Source organism: Protopterus annectens, chromosome 3.part1 (genome assembly GCF_019279795.1).
Source record: "Protopterus annectens isolate FY-2018-M chromosome 3.part1, PAN1.0, whole genome shotgun sequence".
Lineage (NCBI taxonomy): Eukaryota > Metazoa > Chordata > Ceratodontiformes > Protopteridae > Protopterus > Protopterus annectens.
In genome coordinates, this window is record NC_056732.1 from 294878799 (window position 1) to 294896146 (window position 17348).

The window sequence follows — 17348 nt, forward strand, 5'->3', positions numbered from 1 at the left end:
GTAAAACCCCTGTTCTTGTTGTGGAACTCTTTCTATTGCTTTCATTCGAGTCAGCAGAGTGATTTGCTTGATAGCCTCTGCCCTTTGATGTTGTGGTAGGTTTGGCATGCCTTGTTTTCTTGGTAAGGTATGAAAATGAAACCTGTACCCTCGGTCTATAATGTCCAAAATCCATTTGTCCTTTGTTAGTCTGTGCCAGTTTTCTGCAAACAGAGATAATTTTCCGCCCAAGGGAGCTTCTAGTTGTTCCCTGGTAGGCGGTAGTAGAGGAAAGTCATTGAGATTGTGGTTGTTGGGCAGGTGAAACCCCTGCGTCACTTCTTTGGTTTCCTGGCTGCCATTGTCGTCCCCTGTAAGGGCCTCTGTATTGGCCTCTTCCTCGGCCATGTCTGTTCTTACCCCTTTGAAACTTTTCTGGATTAGGAAAGGACCAGTTTTTTGAAGGCCAATTCCTACTGAATCTGGGGGGTTGAACCTGGAGGAAATCTTTCACAGTCTGAACTGATTTTGCTTTTTCTTCGATGGACTTTAACACATCCTTAGCATTTGCGCCAAAAAGCTTGTTATTTTCCAAAGGTGCATCCAGAAGTTTTGCTTTTACATGATCTGGTAGAGGCTGATCTTTTAACCAAGCATGTCTACGCATCACTGCCCCTGTCATAGCTGCCCTACATGAAGCTTCCAGTGCATCATATCCACACTGCAGGAAGTGATTGCTTACTTGCTGAGTATTATGTACAGCTTCCTGCAAAGTCTTCCTGTCTAAAGGATCAGGAGAAGCTAAAGTTTTTTGTAAATCTTCTAAGAGATAATCCTGATGTTGGAACATATGAAGAAGGCAATTTAAAGCTCGCATAGATAAGGTAGTGGATGTGTAAACCTTTTTACCCCATCTCTCTAATGACCTTGCTTCCCTGTTGGAGGGCAAAGGATTTTTAGAGGTGGAGGCTGAAACTCCTTTAGGCCCCTGTGAAATAGTTTCCAAATCAGCAGTATGGGCCCTGAATAAATGGGAATGAGTTTCTGGGACCCTGTAATACCTGCCTGGCTTGGCTGGAGCAGGAGGAAGAGAATCAGGGGTAGCACTAGAGTCAGAATACAAATCATCCAGAACATCAAGTACAGGAGGAATAGCTAAGGGCCTGTGCTGAGGCTTCTTAAGGAAAGTCCTAAGGCGTTTCCTAGAATCAGAATATTCCTGGCCCTGCCACTTGAAATGTTCCCTCATGGTGTGCAGAACTTCCCCAAAAGAAATATCCTCAGGAGGGGAGGCCGAAGGTATGGAATCTTCTGCATCCGAGTCCTCATAGGTCTGGAAGAGCTCTTCCTGGCTATCAGAGTGGACAGAGCCCTCAGAGTCTTCATCTGAAGGAGTAGGTTCAGAAGGTTCAACCCGGGGCCTTTTGTCCGGAGGAGGCTGGGATGCTCTCTCAGGATGGGCCTGTGAACCTCTAATCATGGAAATTAAATCAGCAGCCATGGACATAATTTGTGTCTCCGGAGTCGGCTGAGGTAAGGATTTGGAAGTAATATGCTTTGTTTTGCTGGCTGCCTTAGCCCTAGTGTAGGCCTTAATAGACATGGCCATAGGAGGCCTGGCAGCTCCACGTGCAGGAGTGACCTTGTCTACAGCAATGGTCTCGGGCATTTCCTCGGTTTCGGTATCCGGAGGAAAGTCTATAACTGGCGCCGGAGTAATGTCTGGAATCGGAGTCGTCGGTAATGCGGTGTCTTCGGTTCGGAACAGTGGAGAGACCATCTCAGAGGGAACCGGAGCACTCGCGCTAGGTTTTGGCGTGGAGTCGGTGGTAGACACGGGCCGAGGATGTCGGTCCCGGTCTTTTCGCTTTTTGGGAGTTTGCGATGTCGGAAGATCCGACGGCATGGTGTAAGCAAATTTATCGCCGAAAAAATCTTCAGCGAACTCCGCCCGGCGCCTGAGAGTGTGCTTGTTGAAGCGAGCACAGGCTACACGGGCCGAGACGTCGTGGTCTGGGCCCAGGCAGGGGAGGCAGTAAGAGTGGAAATCCTTATGAGGTATTTGTTTACCACAAAAAAGACAATTGTTAACTTTTTCAGTAATTTCTGACATCGGCTGAGGCAAGAAAAGGTCCCCAACGGGGTACTTATCTTTTTTGATGACTTCGGTATCGTAGAATACAGGAGCTGACCGACCAGCACTTGCGAACCGCTTCTGCTTCGGGCACCGCGCGGCAAGAAAGACTGGAGAAAATGGCGTCGGCTGATGCTTATGTACTCCAGCCGCTCTGACGTCGGAGAGAAATGCGACATCAGCCGACGTCGGACCCAGACTTTGGAATCCGGCCGACCGAGGGCTGCCTGAGGCAGGACAACCCACATGTTATGACTGCAGTTGCATTCTTGAAGGACATCTTGTCCTTTTTCACGGATTTGTTTAATCTGCTGAGGTCCAATATTGGCCTCCGGTCTCCGGTTCATTTTGGGACTAAAAAGAACCTGGAGTAAGTTCCAGATCCTATCTGGTCTGCTGGCATGGGCTGGATGACTCTTTTTGAGAGCAACTTGTTGATCTCCACAGTTCCCTGATCCCTGTGATTGGGTGGAACATCTGGGATCTTCTTGGGAACAAATGGTGGAAGGGAAAAGGGTATGATATAGCCTCTGGTAACAACTCTTTGTACCCACTTGTCTTGGGTTATATTTAGCCAGGCTTCTGGATACAAAGAAATGCGACCCCCCCCCCCCACTGGCCCCAGAGAAACGCAGTCGGGCCCCACATCAGGAGCGCTGATAAGGCAGCCCTCGAAAGGAACCACGGCCTTGCTGATATTGCGGACCGCCCCTGCCTCTAGGGCGACATCTACCATTTCTTCCTCCTCAGTCCCTGAAGGAGGATTCACTCTGTGTGTCTGGAAAGGCCCTCTGGGACTTTTTGAACCACATCTTACCTCCCCTCTGACCTTTGGGGTATGGTCGAGAGGGGACGGTAAAATGGACTCCCACGGCAGAGAGAGTCTTTCCTTCCTGTTCACACCGAGTGAGTGTATCTTTCACCAAGGAACAACGCAAGGAGGAACCATCAAATGGGGCATTGGTGAAGGTGGACTTAAACTGCTAGACAAAATTAAACAAGCGCATCCAGGAGTGGCGCCTAAGGGCAACTCCTGAACCTTCTGCTCTGCTCGCTCTATCAGCCGCATGAGATATGAGCCACATGGAGGAGTTAACTACAGAATTTAGGGTGGACAACTGAGCAGAGATCCTATCCGGGACTCACTCAGGACAAGCACCCTGTATGGAATCTCCTAACTCCTTGAGGAGATCCCTCTGCAACCTTGTGAAATGTGTAAGATAGTTCAGGGATCGAAGTGTAAAGGCTGCTGAACTAAATACGCGCTTCCCAAATCTGTCCATCTGTCGAGACTCCTTGTTTGGCAGATGTACAGAGGAAGAAGCCTCCGCCAACTCCTCCTTCGTGGCAGCTGACACCACCACCATGGCATCTACGGGAACGCCCTTAGATAAGAATTCTTTTTCCGGGAGGGGCAGACAAGAACTTATTTGGTCTTCTAGGTACTGGCTCCACAGCATCGGGAGTATCCCACACCTTCCGACTAACCAGATCCATTAGCTCATCGAAAGGTTGAGACACCCAAGAGGCAGAGGGTTGAGACCCAAAAGCCTTCAGGTACACTGACTCATCAGAAGGATTGACAGTGGGCCAGTCGCACCTCTGTTTAAGGATCTCTAGAATGTCCACAAAGGAGACATCATCAGAGGATGACTTAGGGGACCCCTCCAACTCATCGAGATCAGTGTCCGATGTCAGAGACTCATCCTGGGAGTCAATATGCTTCCCTTTGCATACTCTCTTCCACGGGAGCTCCTCAGAAGGACCTTATGGGGATGCCCCGGAAGAGAGGCTGTGGATCTCTGCTGTCTCCGGAGAGAGTAGGGACTGAGACCAAAGTGGAAGCCCTGGGGGGAAGAGTGCTTGTACCACTGGCAGGAGTTGTGGATTGCGACAGCACACCCCTCATCACCTCAAAAGCAGATCTCTTTGGCTCTGAAGACCATCCCCGCTCCGAAGAGACAAAGGACGGTGCCAGAGCCATTGGCTCCGAGATAGATGCAAGATCCGCGCTCACCCTGGCGGGTGCACTGAGAGGAAGGCTCGGAACCGACGAAGATCGATTCAAAACCTCCCCCTTGGCGCCAACAGAAGAGCTTCGGTCCCTGGACATGACGGATGGAGCTGAACGTATCAGAGCTGAACTCTGCTCCAATGCAACAGCAAGGGGAGCCGGAACCAAGGGGTCCACCATTGGTAACAAGCACTCCGGCTCCGAAAAACCAACATGGCTCGGAGGAGGAATCACGGAAACAAGACTGGTTTGAGTGGCTCCGGAGCCGAATGGGTTGGAGCCAACAAAAATTTAGGCAGGGCAGATGACTTGAGGAAAAGAAAGACTCCTGTAAGACCTGGAAGATAAGGTTGGGGATCTCAACCTAGCAGGCACTGGAGATTTGACCATCAAAGAGACCGGTAGGGACTCAACAGACCGGCTCTGAGAAGCAAAGTCAAATATTTGCAAGGATTCAGCAGTTGGCACCGAAGTATCTGTGACCAACTCCGAAACCACAGTGCTCTCCTTCGGCTCCGAAGACTGAGGAGTCGAGGAGGCAGGTTTTATTAATTTGGCAGGCAGCTCCGAAACACTAGCTGGTGCCGGAGAAGGTCTTTTTGAACCTTTAGATTTTGAGTCAGATCTTGACTTCGAAGACTGAGATGAAGAAACCGAAGAACTAGACAAAGCTTCCTTGAAGGTTGGCTTCAAATGACCCCTGAGTACCAGTTTGTTCTTTCTCTCCTGCAACACCCTAGGAGAGAAAGCATGACAGAACAAACATGATTCTTGCAAATGGATGGCTCCCAAACAGTAGACACAGCTACTGTGGCCATCGGTCAGAGATATCTTCTGGGAGCACTTCATACATTTTTTAAACGCAGAGGATTTGTGCTCCCTGCTATCCTTAGACATTGCAACCCACAAGCAATCAGAGGAAAAGAATAAGATAAAGAAAATGACTAAGGACTACGTCCTCTAACTAAAACAGGCCTAGCCCTGCAGATGAATTACATGAGGACTAGGTCCTCTAAGTTAAACGGGACTAGCCTGGTGTAAGATAGAAACTAGATTTTCCACTAAACATTAGACAGATTCAGTCACACAGGTGAATATTTTAAATAAAATACAGTTGAAGCAACACGAGGACTAGGTCCTCTAAGTTAAATGGGCCTAGTCCTGAGAAGAATCGGGTCTTCTAATTCAAAAAGACCAAGAAGCACAACACACACATGCTCAAGGGTAGCAAATTAACAACTATAAGAAATTAAGACTTTAGCGGGTCCCAGCTAAAGACCACCAGTCAACAATAATCGCTTGACAGGAAATAATCAATAGGAGCCCCTATTGATTAAAACGGCGAACTCACCAAACTAATTCTCTAGACAAGAAAAACGCAAGTGCGTCTAACTACTGAAATACAGGAGACTACTATACTAGTGCCACAAGGCAATTTAGTTAAATCCAAACTGTAAATAACAGGAAAAAAGGCGAAACCACCAAAACTAACGGTTTAGGTAAAGCGTAACTGCCCCTAACTACTGGTACACAGGATACCACTAATAAGGCCACACAACAACCACAAGGCAATAAAGTTGAAGTCCTATAATGTATATATTCAATAACTGCAAAAGATACTAGAATAATGAAAATTTGCAAAAACTTAGCTAGAGCCAAGAGAAGTACTTCCGAACTCGTTGACACGGCAATTGAGATCTGGGGATTGCACTGCTGCACCATGGGATACCTGCTCAGCCACGAGCCAACCACAATTCTTCGAGCTGGAAAATCGGCCGAGTCGGAGCCGAGGATTGGCTCCGAACCCATATGTAAAAATGAAGGTGAGATTGGACTACCTAACATGTACAGTTATGTACACTTACCATAAATGTAGATGTTCGAGTGTATTCACTGTTGCAGTCATCACACTTGGGTTATCCCACCAGGGGTAGCCCTCAGTCGGCCCGAATACCACAGGCTTAGTATTTCTGTGTCGGTTGCTGTCACTCCAGGACTGACATCAGGTCATCAGTAGTATAAAAACAGGCAGCCCCCCCATTACATCAGTTTTTCTTGTCCCCAATAGAGAGCTAAGTTATGGTGGAGTAAGACCACCAGTAGAAAGAAAATACCAACAGCCCCGTAAGGGTGAGGAAGAGAGAGACACAAGGGGGCTGGAGGGTGGGAAACTAGGACTGCAACAGTAAATACACTCGAACATCTAAATTTATGGTAAGTGTACACAACTGTACTATGTTCTACATGTTTCACTGTTGCAGTCATCACACTTGGGTTGATTCCCAAAGCTGAAGAATGGGTGGAGGCAGTCAAGAAGAGTTGGGGCTGACTAGTATGCCCTGCAGGACTGCGGTTGTAAAGCCTGCCCTGGATTTTGAAAAGATAGGCAGGTGGTAATGCTTGGTGAAGGTATGAACAGAACTCCATGTTGCAGCTTCGGTTGTAGAGATTGAAGGAGCCCCCAACAAGGAGCTAAGTTATGGTGGAGTAAGACCACCAGTAGAAAGAAAATACCAATAGCCCCGTAAGGGTGAGGAAGAGTGAGAGAGAGAGAGAGACACACAAGGGGGCTGGAGGGTGGGAAACCAGGACTGCAACAGTGAATACACTCGAACATCTACATTTATGGTAAGTGTACACAAGATGCCGTAGTAGAATGTGTTCTGACCCCCTGTGGGGGTGGTTTCCCATGGTGTTTGTAACAGAAATGGATGCAGTGTGATATCCATTTAGAGATGGTTTGTTTTGATATGACTTTGCCCTCTGCCCCTGGTGCAAAGCTGAGTAGTTACTGGTCAGATTTCCTAAAGGGCTTAGTCCTATCCAGGTAGAATGTGAGCTGTCTGTGCACATCTAAAGAGTGCAGGGTCCTTTCCCCCTTATTTTAAGGTGTAGGGAAAAAGGTGGGCAAATGAACAGATTGGTTGAGAGCCACACTGGACACCACTTTAGGCATGAAAGTTGGGTTAGTCCTGAGGGAGATCCCGTCAGCATGAAAAATGATGAAAGGTTCCACAGCCATAAGTGCTTGTAGCTCAGACACTCTTCTAGCTGAAGTGATGGCCAGAAGCAAGGCTGTTTTCCAAGAGAGGAATTTTAACTCTGCTGAAGCTGCAGGCTCAAAGGGGGTAGCGTGAGCTTTTCCAACACAAAGTTAAGGTCCCAAGCAGAGGTAGGGGCTCTTCTTGGTGGCCTTAAGTTGTTAGTCCCTCTCAGGAACTGTTTGATGACAGGGTGTGAGAAGAGAAGTGGCTCAGTGATGTAATGTGCAGAGATGGCACAGGCATGGATTTTAATGGAAGAGAAGGACAGGCCTCTGTGGAGTAGGTCTGCTAGGTAATCCAGGATGAGAGGTAAGGAGGGCAGTGCTGTGTCCGCTCCTTTAGAGTGAATCCAGGGACAATATCTTTTTCACTTATCAACATAGGATTTTCTTGTACTGGGTCTTCTGGCTTCACGTATGACATCCAGGACCTGTTTGCTTAGGCTGGCCACTGGAGAAGTCAAGGGAATAAGCCAGGCTGCTTGGTTCAGGGTCTGCAACTGTGGATGCAAGAACTCTCCCTCCTGCTGAGTCAGGAGAGTTGGAATCTGGTGGAAGTGCCATGGAGGCAACGGGGACAGACCACACAGTAGTGTGCGCCAGTGTTGGCATTGGCCAATCTGGGGCAATCAAGATTGCCCTTGGTCTTCCCTCCCTTATTTTGAGTAATACTCTGTTAAGAAGAGGTAGAGGGGGAAATGCATAGATTGAGAGGTTTGCCCACTGGAAGGATAGGGCATCCACTTTCCAGGCCTTGCTGTGAAGTTCCCTGGTGCACAATTTGCTGAGCTGGTGGTTCTAGGGGGAGGCAAATAGGTCCACCTTCGGGGTACCCCATTTTTGGGTCACAATGCTGAAAGTGTTGTGGTTTAATTGCCACTCATGTGGGTCTAGCAGATTTCTGCTTAAGTTGTCTGCCAGAGAGTTCTGTTTTCCTGGCAGGAATTGAGCTTGCTGGTGAATATGCATGGCTGAGGCCATGTTCCAAAGGGTCATGGCTAACCTGCAGAGTGGGTTCCCACCTGCTTGTTGATGTACCACATTACTGTGGTGGTGTCAGTTTTGATTAGTAGAGGCCCCGGAGAGACCAGGGATGTGAAAGCTATCAGACCGTGCTAAATACCTAATATCTGTTTATGGTTCATATGCAGATGAATTTGGTTTGGGCTCCAGTGGCCCTGAATGCACCTGCTGTCCAGTTGAGCACCCCAAGCATAGTCTGATGCATCTGTGGTTAAGGTCTGGGCGGCGTGGGGTTGTGAAAAGGGAAGTCCCTTATTGCGGTTGCATGCTGCTGCCCAGCAAAGAAAATCTTTCCGTATAGACAAGTTATCATAGGTATACTATTTTCCAGGTCCTGAGAATGTTGACACCAAAGCCTTTTTTAGTACCACTGAAGTTTCCTCATATGCAGTCTGGCATATGCAATTAGTAGAATGCAAGAGGCCATGAACCCTAGAGCTTGCAGGATTTTCCTTGCGGGTAACGGGTTCAGGTGGCCAGTTGAAAGTAGCAGCCTGTCAGATAGGCTTGTTTTTCTGGAGTCAGAAATGCCATCTTGGATGCTGGGTCCAGGCTTGCTCCCAGGAATACAATTTTTTGACTGGGGACTAGTTTGGCTTTCTTTTCGTTGATAGTGTACCCCAGTGAGGTTAGTAGGTCCTTTACAAATGTCAGGTGCTGTAACAGCTTTTCCTGACTGTCTGTCTGAATCAGGCAGTTGTACAAGTAAGGGTAAATTTGAATATTTCTTTGTCTGCAAAAAAGCAACTGCTGGAGACAGGCATTTTTTGAAAACTCTGGGAGCAGTGGATAAGCCAAAGGGAAGCGCAGAAAACTGATAATACATAGATCCTGCCCTGAAATGTAGATATGTTCTGCAAGAATCTCTGATTGGGATCTGCAGATAGGCCTCTTTGAGGTCTAGAGTGGCTAACCAGGCTTCTTTGAATACCATAGGGAGAAGCTGCTGCAGTGTGAGCATTTTCAATTTTGGTACCACCAGGAAGGTGTTTAGAATAGATAGATCTAAGACTGGGCGCCAGGTGCCCTCTTTTCTGGGTACCAGAAAAAGTCTGGAATAGAAACCTTGGCCTACCTGATCTGCAGGAACAGGCTGAATTGCCCTCATGGAGAGCAGGGAATGAATTTGGTTTTGTGCCTCTGCCCACTGGTTTGGTGGAAGATCTGGGAATCCCTTTGGGGTTGGCAACGTGTGGAAATAACATTTGTACCCCTGGGACACTATGTTAAGGATCCATCGATCGCTGGTGATGGAGGCCCAGTTTTTTGCATGGGAGGCAAGTTTTCCTACTAGGGGGACGAGCAGATGGGCAGAGGTGAGAGGAGGAGTTGAGAAGTCATTGCAAATTCTTTCCATAACGCTTTGCACTCCCTGGTTTAGAAGTGGAGGTACTCCATTGCTTAGATCTCTGCATACCCTGAGACTGCTGTCTGGGGGGGGATCTGTTTCCCCTAGGTCTAGTCTGAGATGGCCTTGAGGGGGCTGGAAAGGACCAATGTTTTGAGGGGCAATGCCTACTGAATCTTGGAGGCTGAACTTGCAAAAAGTCTTTAACTGTCTGCGTAGACTTAGCTTTTTCTTCCATCTTTTTTAAAACCTCTTCTGCTTTGGTGCCATACAGACTGTCTTTGTTCAGTGGTGCGTGCAATAATTTTGATTTGACATCATCTGGTAAGGTCTGTTCCTTAAGCCAAGCATGCCTTCTAATTTCAGAACCTGTGACTGCTGCTCTGCAGGATGCTTCTAGGGCATCAAACCCACAATGCAGGGTATGCTTACTGATTTGGCTTGCAAAATGCATAATTTCCTGTAAATCTTTATTTTCTGCACAGTCAGGGAAGGTAGATAATTTTTGTTTAATGAATTCCATGGTATGTTGCTTTTATTTCAGCATGTGGAACTGACAATTTAATGCTCTAATAGCAAGAGTTGCAGAGGTATATACTTTTTTACCCCATCTGTCTAGGGCTCGAGAATCCCTGTCCGAGGGGGTGGGATTCTTAGCTGTGGTTGCTTTTATTCCTTTAGGCCCTTGGGGGATGACCACTGGGTCAGCAGTAGGATTCTTGAAAAGAAATTTGTGTGAGTCGGGGACTCTGTAATACCTGTCAGGTTTCCTGGGAGCAGGAGGTAAAGTATCACGAGTTAGTCTGGATTCCATAAAGACATCATCCACAACAGGTGGGATAGCTAAGGGTCTGTGCTGTGGTAAATCTAAAAATTCCCTGAGTCTCTTTTTGGACTGAGGATAATCCTGGCATTCCCAATGGAAGTGCTCTCTCAAAGTATGCAGGGTTTCACCAAAAGAAGGATCCTCTGAAGGAGAGGCAGAAGGAATGGATTCCTCTGCATCTGAATCCTCATAAGCAGATAAGGGCATGTCTTCATAATCAGAAACCTCAGAGTCGTCAGACTCTTGGTCAGATAAAGCTGCTGGGGACAAGTCTCTTTTTCTTTTAGCAGGGGAAGGCTGGCTTCCCCTAATCAGCATGATAAGGTCTTCTGCCATTTTAAGCATTTGAGACTGAGGCAAGGAAGCAGGTGTCTGAGATTGGGGCATCGGTTTCTTGGGCGTGGTTTGTACCCTGGCCTTAGAAACTCAGTAGTTTTCGAAAGAACGGTAGACGCAAAAGAAGTCGTTGGTTTGTGTCAAAAATCGGTAGTGCAAACTACTTCCTCAGAAGCAGGTGCCTGCTCAGCGGCTCTGGACCCATCCAAGGTAGAGACAACCGCAGGATCCTTAGTCAAAGAAGAGTTTTGCGACATACCGGACTCTGAAAGGGTCTCAGTAGTGGCCTGAAAACCCACAGAATAGGGCATCAGGGGCTGCAAAAGCACCTCACTGAGGACCGAAGAACTGACGACTAGCTTAACGGAAGCATTGATGGTAGGTCTGGACCTGTGCGGTCTGTCTCTGTCTTTATCCTTATGTTTTTTTTCGGAAGATCCGCTGTCGGATGGCTTACTGAAGCCATATTGGAATTCCAGGACCGTGAGTGAAAATATCTAACTATATATAGTTCTGGCGTTGAACAAAGCACAAAAGCGACAGCGAAGGACGTCGTGGTCTGGGCCTAAGCAAGTGACGCAGTAAGAATGAAAGTCTCGGTGTGGTATTTGCTTTCCACAGGCGAGACAATTGTTAACTTTTTCTGACATTGGTTAGAGCAAGAAAAAAAGATCCTTAATGGGGTACTTAGCTTTAGAAGACCGCAGCTTCAATTCGGAAGACAAAACACAGGTAGCGGCCGACCGGCACTCGTGCAAACTGCTTCTGCTTCGGGCTCCTCAGCAAGGAAGACTGATGTAATGGCATCGGTTGCCTTACTTTATACTACTGACAACCTGACGTCAGTCCTAAAGCGACAGCAACCGACGCAGAAAGAGTAAGCCTCTGATATTCGGGCCAGCCGATGGCTACCCTGGCAGGGATAACCCAAATGTGATGATTGCAACAGTGAAACACGAAGAACATCTGGAAGCTGCAGTAACAGCATGGGTCACTTCACCTCCAGACTAGTGCATGATCATATTACACAGGAAACAACATGCAGTAAACATCCTGCATGCAGTAGCTGGGTCATGGTGAATGGCACTCCTGGAGTCATCCAGGCATCTGAAACAGTTCTTCAGGAGGTCAAAGATCCTCTCAATGACAAAATGGGTCTGGGAAGCGATGTGTTATATGTCTCCTCTGCAGCTCCACTTGGATTTCTCACTGGAGCCATGAGCCATGGCTCCAGTGGATATTCAGCATCGCCTAAAAGAGAGAGAGAGAGAGAGGAAGAAAGGCTATGGGGGAGACAAAACAGGAAAATAAATATTACTATATAGCAATACACTTTAACATGAATATTTTTTTATATCACAAAAACGTGGTAGATTAACGGGTGTGTACACTTTTTATAACCACTGTATGTGGCTACAGAGTTCTGTCTGTGTTACTTGGTTGTTGAGCTATTCAGAAAAATGTGAAAATTATATCTATAAAAATTAATATCATAAAAACAACAGTTAATACCTATTTACCTGCACTAGACAGACGTCAAATATTAATGCAGTTGAATTTGCTATTGTGTAAGCTTTAAGATGAAATCTTTTAAATCCTATAGCATAGTTTTGGAATTACTGAAGCAAATATGAACAAGCAATATTTGACACCTAGAGGTGTCAAGTAGGTGTTAACTGCAGATGTACCTAGCGGTGTCACTCGGCTGTAATGAATAAAAGCTAAAAGTTAATGTTTTCTGAATGCTTATAAGCTATTTTTCATAAATGGAAGGGGAATAAAGATAAGACAAGGACAGGCAGCAAGTAAGTAGGAGCACAGGCTGTAACATGTCTTAGCATGGATAACCTTAATTTTAGTTTAAGTAATGCCTGTGTGTGCAGTTGTTCCTATCAGGAGGGTTAAACTTCTTCATTTGAGGACATACACAGTTTTACATCATAGTTTTAATAGGTTCTGGGTATGTGAGTTTTTGAGGGTTTTCATTAATACAAAAAGTCTTGTAAAATGTGACATAGGTTCAAATGAAGACGGCAAGAAACAACTGTATAAAAAAATCACCCTGCCAAACATTAGTGGGTACAGGTAACACAACAGCTGAAAATAGACACCAAAAAAGCTGCATATAAAAAGGTCGGAATAATAATTTATTATAATGGCTACTCTATCCATATAATTTTGGAATGTGAATGGCCTCACAAGTGTAGACAAAAAGGAAAGAGTAATGAATAAGATTAAAAAATGCAGAGTGCAAACAGCAATGATATTGGAGACACATTTGTAAAGAAGTGAGTATGTGAATTTGATAAAGGAAGGCTTTCAGGAGAGGATATTCAGCAGAGCATCGGGGACAAAGGAAAACAGCAGTACTTACACTAATTGCTACAGGAGTGCCAACAGTGATGGAAGAGGTAAACAAAAAAGATAGTAATGGGAGATTTTTGGCAGTAAGGGGCTACTAGCATGCATTTACATTCCACCTAAAACTGCTACTATAGAGCTTAAAGAAAATTATGGGAGAAATAATCAGCTTTCAGCAGGAAATATTACTTATAGGTGGGGAATGGAATTTGATTTGCAACAGTGAGGATTTATCTTGGGGACCTAGAAGTGAAAATATAACAAAAGAGGGTAGATTTCTGAAGAAATTTATGAAAATATTTGTTACAGAAAACATGAATTCAGTAGTAGGAACTCTGAGATAAATTAAATGCTATTTCCCCAAGGTACTTGACTTGACAGGAACTATATTTCACAGGAACATGAGCATTTAATTGAATGCTTTGACACACAACCAATAATTACTTCAGATCATGTGCCAATAACAACCAAGATAAAATGCAGGTTAATGAATTAAAAATAAGACACTGGTACTTCCTTGCCACAGTGAAAAACTTCTCAAAAGCGAACTTCTCACTACTCAAAACCGAAGTGGAATCCTTCAAGGCCCCAGGGCCAGTGGAAACTACGGCCCAAACTGCAGAATCCTATATAAACGCATTCTACGGACATCTCCAGGAAAGCATGGATCATGCTATCCCAAACAAAACCAAGACCCAATCATCCAAAGGCAGGCGTCCAGTCTGGTGGACCCCTGCCATAAATAAACTGTACAACAGAAGGAGGAAGCTACTACATGAAAGAGCAAAATCCCTAATAGGGAAGGCATCTCTGATCAGTACTAGCAAAAAATTACGGTCCCTCATAAAATCCTCCAAGGCCAGCTTCGAGAGAAAAATTGCACAGGACACCAAAGACAATCATAAGGCTTTTTTCAGTTATGTTAGAAACCTGGGATGCAACTCCCAGATTTGTTCTGAGTTGATTCTAAATGACAAAAAATACACTGAACCCACAGACATCGCCAGTATCCTGGCAGACAGGTTCAGTGCAAACTTCTCCACCCCCTCCCCCCCAAAAGAGCAAGTATCTATCCCGGCAGAGGGCTTCCTCCCAAACATCTCTGATGCTCAGGTGAAGGCTGCCCTCTCCAAAGTAAAAAACACTGCTTCCATGGGACCAGATGGCGTCCCAGGTTGTGTCCTACATGAACTCCAGGAGGAACTAATCCCTCAAATAAAACAGCTATACAATCTCAGCCTCACTACAGGATATGTGCCCACAGAATGGCGTAAAGCAACAGTGGTCCCACTCCACAAAGGTGGAGCCTCTACGGACCCTGGAAACTATCGCCCCATAAGTCTGACTAGCTTAGTCTGCAAGGCTATGGAGAGGATCGTCATGGAGCTCACAAACAAAGACATTGGGGACCTACAGACACTAGATCCTACCCAGTTCGGCTTTGTCAAGGGCAGATCCTCCCTTTTGAACCTGGTTGACTTCTTTGAAACAGTCACCAAAGCCATAGATGAAGGAAAGGTAGTCCACACAGCCTATCTGGACCTTGCAAAGGCATTTGACACAATACCCCACTCGGGCATCATAGATAAGCTATCCAGCTTAAATATAAACCCCTATGTCACAAGATGGGTTGCAAACTGGCTCAAAGACAGAACCCACAGAGTGAGAGTTGCTGGAGCCATGTCCGACTCGAAACCGGTCACAAGTGGCATCCCACAGGGTTCTGTCCTGGGACCACTCTTGTTCGGTATATACTTTTCCGAGGTACAGGCAAACGTGGGAGGACTATGGCTCACCAAGTTCGCAGATGACTGCAAACTCGGCGCCATAATCAACTCTCCAGCTGACACAAACATCCTTCAAAAAAGTCTCACAGAGACAGATAACTGGTGCCAGCGCCATGGTTTAAAGCTAAATGCCAAAAAATGTATAGTCATACCCTTTGGCAAAAACAATCTGCCCACAAATTACCACATAGGCGGAAACCCATCAAGTACAGAGAAAGTTATTAGGGACCTGGGGACCCAAGTTGATAGCAATCTCTCCTTTGAAAACCACATTGCCAAAGTGGTTAGAAAGACCTTCTACATAGCGCACCTCATCACGAAGGATTTCACATCTAGATCAAGAGAGGTAATCGTGCCCCTTTATTCATCCCTCATCAGGCCCATCAAAGAATACAATGCCCCTTTTGGCATGTACCTTACCCGACACCTGCAGCAATTAGAAAGACCCCAAGAGTATCTCACCAAGAGGATCAAGGGTCTCAAACAGATGCCATATGCTGCTTGGTTAAAAAAACTACAGCTCTACTCAGTTGCATACCGCCTACTTCGAGGCGATCTATGCCTGACATACAAAGCTATGTCAAATCCAGAATTAATGGACATGCTCCACCTCAGTAAATCTAAATCCGTTAGAGCCACACGCTCGAGGGACTTGAACCTCAGCACAGAAATAAATAGAACTTGCTGGAGGGACAGGTTCATAACCCAGAGGCTCCCTTCGCTCTGGAATAGAATTCCAGTTCATGTGAGGTAGAGCACTTCACTGAATCTCTTCAAGAAGAATCTCGATAGGTGGATACGGGATCATAGGTTTGTCCCAGGGATTACTCCTGTGTCACTATTAGACAGAGGCACATTAAACTAAACCTTAAAAAGGGCACAGTATACTCAAATCAAGGGGTGGCGTAAGCCATACAGAATCGGGCTAGAATTATAATTGCCCCAGGGCAGATAGCCTAGTATAAACCTATGAACATGTTAAACAGAGAAGAATTTAAGGAATGGGTAGTGGAAATTATTTGAGAGTTATAAGGGAAGACTGACATTTCTTCAGAAGTTATAGCTAGTGAGTGGGATAAAATGGAAGTAGAGTTAAAAACGGTATAAATAAAAGAAAAAGAGATAAGGTTAAGAAGTTACAGAAATTATTTAAAGAGGCTGACAAAGGTTAAAGTGCTGCAGAATAAGGGGAGTCTCACAGAAAAAGGAAAGGTGCAAAAGAGCAGAGTACTAAAGATGAAACAATGAAATATCTGGATAATATGCATGAGTTTAGAAATATTGCTGTTAAGCGAGTGTTTTTTGATAACTCCAGAGCACAAAAACTTTTAGCATAACGACTTGGGCAAATGGAAGTCGAAGTGGAAGAGTTGCTGCTAAATCTAGGGAGCCTATAACACAAACAATAAAAAGAAATCATGTAGAGATATTAGAGATATTTTGGAAATTTTATGAAAATTTGTATAATGCTGAGAAATGTTAAAATCAAGAAAGAACACAAATGGAAATGTGTATGAAAGACTTAAGTATGCCAATGTTAGAGGCAGATGAGGGTCAACAATTAACAGTTAAGACAGGAGGAGCTAAGGTAAAATGGTGGAGTGCAATCAATCTTTACAACTCTGCACGGATAGATAGTATTGCTGTGGAAATATGAAAACTAGAAGAGAAAAAAGTGATAAAGATCTGTAAGGTTTTATTTAACAGTATGTTAAAAGCAGGGGAAGCACCAGCATCCTGGAAGAATCTGTGGTGGCTGCAACACCCAAAAACTGTAAATATATATCACATCCAGTTTAATATAGGCCCATTTCAATTTTAAACCATGATTATAAAGTATTATGTCTGTAACAGCTAAAATAATAGCGAATGTGTTGCCAAAACTGATAGATCTGCATCAGTGTGGTTTTGTTGAGGGGAGGCAAACAACTGACAATATGAATAGAGCAATGACGATCTAAAGAGAAGTAGAGTGTACAAAACACCATTGTTGATGGTGGGGCTTGATTCAGACAAAACATCTGACAGAGTAAGATGGGATTTTATGAGTAGGGCAATGGAAGCATTTGCATTCCCTAATACAATAATAAGATTAATTAGGAAGACATAAGAGGGATTGGAGGGAAAAATGAAACTGGGAGGATTCTTCTGACAAGCTGTCTCTCAGCACAGGAATTAGGTAAGGGTCTCCTCTTCCCCTATGTTATATGCTTTACATTTGGAGCCATTGACAATGAAAGTAAGGAATGCAAATTCAAGGATACAATTGGTACAGTAATCAAGAAAAGTTGGCATTATTTGCACACAATATTATTTTGCACCTGATAAAACCAGAAAAGGACTAATCAGTATTGTGGAACTTCTTGGCAGAGTTTCAAGTCTTTTTGGGATATAAAAGTAATGAAGATAAAACAAAGCTATAGCTGAACGCTATGTATCCAATGCAGGAATTAGTCCAGCAATACCTATATTTATGGAAACATGACAAAATAAAGTA